At 43.1% G+C, this 6,071-nt stretch overlaps 1 long non-coding RNA gene across 1 annotated transcript; it reads right to left on the bottom strand.

Moving 5' to 3' along the window:
- Window positions 1–2,634: 2,634 nt before the first annotated feature.
- Window positions 2,635–4,954, bottom strand: LOC129059844 (uncharacterized). The gene is made up of 3 exons (XR_008525908.1): window positions 4,440–4,954; window positions 4,230–4,327; window positions 2,635–2,815 (listed from the first exon to the last, which is right to left on the bottom strand). It is a non-coding gene; the product is annotated as an uncharacterized LOC129059844 (long non-coding RNA).
- Between the last annotated feature and the right edge of the window lie 1,117 nt (window positions 4,955–6,071).

Here is a 6,071-nt window from a genome sequence, read left to right as displayed (position 1 = left end):
TAGTGTGACCTCTAAGACCTCCAGCAACCTCATGCAAAATGTGAACCCCATCCTTCTGGCCAGTGACTACAAAACATGAACAAAATACCACACAAAGTCCACACTGCACCATCCAAGGGCAAGATCTTACCTATGTCACACTGTGATGCAACAACAGTAACCTTGAATTTGGAAAGAATTCCTGGGCTGGCTTTGATATCATCCTTGGTCTTGGAGGAAAATACGCAGCTGAGGCTGGGATTGTGCCAGCTGGGCTGAACACTTAGGAGGTAGCTACTGAAAATTACCCTCAGATAGAAGGGACTGCCTTCATCCTGACCTAAGCACGGTGACCAAAGAAGAGTGAATAACTCACAGCTGCAGAAATCCCTTCAGCCAGCAGAGTCTGTTGGGGCAAAATCAGCTGACATTGGTGTCATCTCAGCCATGGACTCTTCTGAATGAATCACAGAGGAGGATCCTGCAAAATCCAGTATTCCCTGAGATCCTGGAGAGCCTTTTGGGCATGGACTCAGAACTGTTGGGAATGTTACAAGTTCCCTGGCCTCCAGAACATGAGGGAGGGCTACAAGAAGTGAGGTTGGAGGGAAGGGTACAGACGGCATGAGGCAGGCTGGGTTAAATTCATTCCCCACAGCAGCATTTCAATATTAAGGTGTATAGCATGATGATTTGACGTACATATATGCTGTAAAATGATTACCACGATCAAATTAGTTAACCCATGCATCACCTCATATAGTTATCATTTTTGTCTCTTTTGTGGTGAGAACAGTTAAGACTGACTCTCTTATCAGCTTTCAAGTGTACAGTTCATTATTATTAACTATAGTCACCATGCTGTGCAATAGATCTGCAGAACTTATAATTGCAAGTTTGTCTCTTCTGACTAACATCTCCCCAGTCTCTCCACCTCACTGTCCCTGGTAACCACCATTCTACTCTCTGCTTCTATGAGTTAGACCTTTAATATAAGTGAGATCATGCGGTATTTGTCTTTCTCTGTCTGAATGATTTCCCTAAGCGTAATGTCTTCCAGGTTCATCCATGTTGTCACAAATGACAGGATTTTCTTCTTCTTAAAGGCTGAATAGTGTTACATTGTGTGTGTGTGTGTGTGTGTGTGTATATGTGTGTATATATATGTGTGTGTATATATATGTGTCACATTTTCTTTATCCATTAATTTGTTGATGGACACTTAGGTTGATTTCATATCTTGGCTATTGTGAATAGTGCTGCAATAAACATGGAGGTGCAGCTGTCTCTTCAACATACTGATTTCAATTCTTTTGGTTGGGGGATTGCTGGATCATGTAATACTTCTATTTTTAATTTTTGGAGAAACCTCTATACTCTTTTTCATAATGGTCATACCAGTTTTATTTGTCATTATACCTACCTCAATGAAGATGGAATAAAAGACAAATTGATCACTTCAGTCAACTCACTAGGCTGTAAACTTCATGTCTTTCTACTTATCACTGTAGCCCTCTGTACCCAGAATGATATCTGGATTAGCACAAACACTCAATGGGTATACATTAAATGAATGAATGAATCAACAGATGAGAGATGTGCCTTTAAGAACAAATATGTTTTAAAAGTTTTACAAATTTGTTCATCCAAGTAGTTCAAAACTACCAATAAAATCCGTATAAGTTCTGGAGATGGATGGTGTGGTGATAGCTGTGCTACGTTGTGAATGGACTTCATGCCACTGAATTGCAAAAATAGTTAAAGTGGCAAATTTTATGTAATGCATAGTTTACCACGATACAGTAAACTTACTTTTTAAATGTTAATGTGCATAGGCATCCTTTAGGAATCTTATTAACATGCAAATTCTGTTTCAGTAGGTCTGAGATGGGTGCTGCCACTTTGCACTTCTAAAAAGCCTTCAGCCTGCTCACACTAATGGCCAAGGATTAGCCTGAGTAGCAAGGCTCCAAATGAAATCTAAATAAAGCTGGATATTTGTTTTCTTTTTTGTTAAATCTCTGTCTCCCCTACCTATTTACCTTAGAGACTGCTCTGAACCAGTGCATTAAGAATTTCCTCCTTCTTCTTCTTATTTTTTGGAGATGGAGTTTTACTCTGTTGCTCAGTCTGGAGTGTAGTAGTGCCCATGGTTCACTGCAGCCTCGACCTCCCTGGGCTCAAGTGATCCACCACTTCAGCTTCTTGAGTGCTGGGACTGCAGGTGTGCGTCACCATACAAATATTTTGTATTTCATATTTTTTGTAGAGATGGGGTTTCACCATGTTGCCCAGGCTGGTCTTGAACTCCTGGGCTCAAGAGATCCTCCCACCTTGGCATCCCATGGTGTTGAGATTACAGGCCTGAGACACCATGCCTGGCTCCTCCTTCTTATTTGAAGGCTGTATTCGCTTTCCCTCATTTATTTCGCCAGTCCCCTGTTTACTGATGGACAATTAGGTGGACTCTCATCTTTGCTCTTGCAAACCAGGCTGGAATGAATAAACTTGATCCCAGGCATATTGCATGTATCTATGAAAAGATGTGAGTTCAAGTGCAGGAATGCGTATGAGCACACTTTTGTGCTGAAAACTATGATTATTTTAATTAGTGATGACAGCAAAGATCACACTTTTTTGACAGGCGGGTTTTATTTTTGACTCAGACTGAGCTGGCTGTCATCCGAGACCCTGTCATTTCTGCATGTGCTATTATTTAGCCACATTATCTTTCCCATCTTGTTCTTGTGCAATTGTTTTTCTGAAATCGAAGTGTGGGATTGATTTACATAGCCTGTTAAATTCCATCTTGCTGGCTTCGGACTGTCGTTCTCACCTGTCAAGATAATTTTGGTTGTTGACTTTGCCATCTAATATTTTCCCCCACCCGCCTGGGTTTATGCTATCTTCACATTCAGCAAGCATGTTATTGCCATCCATTGTTCATTTGGTGACTATTTATTGAGTGCACTTTGACGTGCCAGGCATCTTTTTTTGTCGTTTTTTTGTTTTTTGAGACGGAGGCTTGCTGTGTCGCCCAGGCTGGAGTGCAGTGGTGCGATCCCGGCTGACTGCAATCTCCGTCTCCCGGGTTCAAGAGATTCTCCTGCCTCAGCCTCCCAAGTAGCTGGGATTACAGGCAAGTGCCACCATGCCTGGCTAGTTTTTGTATTTTTAGTAGAGATGAGGTTTCACCATGTTGGCCAGGCTGGTCTCGAACTCCTGACCTCAGGTGATCCACCCGCCTCGGCCTCCCAAAGTGTTGGGATTACAGGTGTGAGCCACGGCGCCCAGCCACCAGGCACCATTCTAAGATCTGGGCATACAGCAGTGAACAAAACAGGAAGAAATCCCTATTTTCCTGGAGCTTTCATTCAAGTGTGAAAGACCGACATGAAACAAAGATAGGTACATATGGTAAACTCAGTAATGCCAAGTGCCGAGGAGAAAAATAAAGCAGAAGAGAGAGATAAAAGAGGAGAGGACTTTTTTTTTTTTTTTTTTTTTCCAATTTTAGATAGGGTGGCTAGAGAAAACCTCAAAGGAAATGGTAACATTTGAGCTGAGATCTGAAGATGTTTCTATCCAGTTCATTGGAAAATATGGTGGAAAAGAATTCTTTGATGTGTTCCTAGAGATGTCCCTATAGGTTGTTAATCCATTAACTGGCACCTTTGGGTTACAACTGATTAATCCATGGAATTTCTCTGTAACTTAATTATCTAACCTACATTTCTCTATACCATCCTTGAAGATATTTTCAGATGTATTAGAACTGGATAGTCAGCATCTGTGGTGTTTCCCTGATGTAGTCTAGTGAAACTCTCACACGGGGAAATGAGATTAATGTGAAAAGACTGTTTTTCTCTTGTCAACTTGGAGTGGCTATTAGTGCTTACTGAGTGCCACAGCTGAGCAGGGCAGGCTGCTGTGGGCAGAGCCAGGAAAGATGACCCACGGGCCATTTTCCGTCTTTCTTGACCTCTTCTATAAAGTCCAGGCAAAAAGACCCAATCCTCTTACTAATGCTGTGGGAAATTAATTCTTTTCCCTAGTACACTTTGGCAAATGTAATTCTGAATAACAAACCACTCCTTTAGCTCACTCCTTTCAGCCCAAACTGAAGGTGTGACTCTTCATTGACATCCCTCCTCTCTTGGGCGCAGCTGTCTCTTAGGGGTGGAGACTGTGTGCGCCCAGTGCTGGCAGGTAGCACTCTCCAGATGTCTTGCTGTTATCTTCACGCTTACCTGCAGGCTGCAGTGTTGCCATGATTATCACCCAGCCCATGCACCAGGTTGGGTTTTCCAAGTGTACAAACAGGTTGGGTGGAGGTTTCAGGTAGACACTGAATTCATAGAGCAGACAAAGGAAGCATGGGAGGTTAGCTCTGAGTTCCAAGAAAAAAGTAAAGCCAAATGCCTTCATGAAGCCCCCACAATGTTTGTAATAAAGCTCACCGCTGGGCTTTCTGGCCTCAGTTTCTTCATCTGCAGAATCCATGGGCTAGCCGTGATTATACTTAAGGCTAATACTTTACCCTGAAGATTCAGGTTCTAGGTATATGCTTCATTAAAAGTATCTAGGGCCTCAGAAGTTTAGAACTCTGATTTTGCAAAATTCTGATAAAAAATAAAATGTGTGAACATGAGGGCAGCGATCTTGGTAATAAGGAAAAGCCTGGGGTAGGGCTGGAAACCTGGTAGGCACCGAGGCCCTCCAAGAGGTCCCTTCCCATTGATCAGCCCGGGCTGGGGCAGTCAGAGCGTGCTGGTCTGGTGGAGTTTATACAGCAACACAAACAAGAAACGCAGCAGCAGGGACAGAAAATCCCCATGAAGTCTGCCTTCTGCAACTAACTCTCGGTCCACCCCTCTCCACATCTTGGTCTTCCCTTCCCAACCCCATTCACATCCTTCCAGGGGAGAATGTGCAAGAAATTTCTCCTTTCCTGCAAGCACAGGAATACAGTAGTGCCACCTTGGTCAGAATGGCCCTTTGTTCTGCTGTTTAATGACTAATTATGATGCTATGAGAGGCATACGCAACTCTGGCAGAGCCAGGCCCTCCTGCCCCAGCCGAGCTGAGCAGCTAGAAGTGTGTAATCTTCAGAAAGCTGTGACTGCGACCTGGAGTTGCGTAAGAAATAATTACAGAATCCAGCCAGAGCTTGCTTCTTGCCATAGGCTCCAGGCTTTTACTCCCAGTAGCTTTACATGCTTGTTAATTTTTAAACTGTCGAGTAGTAGCAGAATATTTTGTAAGCTTCAGTAATGGTTGCAGAGTTCAGTTCGGGGCAAGGAGAGAGGAAAGGGACGGCGGGGGAAGGAGGTGAAGGAGTGGGTCCCATTTGCTTCCAGAACAGTTTTGTCTTTCTGCAAGTCTTGGCCCTGCGGTAGGCCTAAACTTCCCTCCTTTACCATAGAAAAGGAGTTTAAAAGCAAACATACAAGCCCTGTTAAAGTCTCTCAATTTTTAAAAACCAGTTCTTTTTTTTTATCCTTTGCAATACTCATTATCTTATAAAAGAGACCTCATGTATGATTTTAATCTTAAAAAGTAAGTAAAAAAAAAAAAATTCATGTAGCTTCTGGTCAGCTACCAGAATCTTAAGGGGAAGAAAGAAAGATTTTTATCTGTTAAAACTCCTGCAGGCACTAGCGACAAAGCCTGATGCTCTAATCTGCTCAGACGACCGAAGCTTCCAGTCTGAATCCGTGGCAGGCAGCCTCTTGACCTCCAAGCATCTGTCTCCTTTACAAAATCAGGGCGCGTCCTCTGTTGGTCTGTGTACTTTTGTGGCGCCTATCACTGTGGGATCTGGGCTCAGAGACAAAAACATCAGGCAAAATACAAATTTGTGTATTATGGAAGGAAATGCTGTCTGGCTCCCTGGAGTCACCCTTGGCTTACGTGCAGTGAGGACTTTATCCCAGGGTGGTTTGCATAGCCTAAGAAAAAGTGCGGACGAAGCCAACCCTAGAGACTTCCTTGTTTTCGTTTATAAAAGAAGCAACAAGTTAGTGTTTGTGAAGTTGAGTAAAATTGCTAAAGTTTTAAAATGTGCTGCTAGCTGTCTCCGTTGAAACAGG

The sequence above is a fragment of the Pongo abelii genome, chromosome 5, assembly GCF_028885655.2.
Source record: "Pongo abelii isolate AG06213 chromosome 5, NHGRI_mPonAbe1-v2.0_pri, whole genome shotgun sequence".
Classification (NCBI taxonomy): Eukaryota; Metazoa; Chordata; class Mammalia; order Primates; family Hominidae; genus Pongo; species Pongo abelii.
The sequence above is the reverse complement of the archived record's forward strand: the minus strand, read 5'-3'. Positions and strand labels throughout refer to the sequence as shown.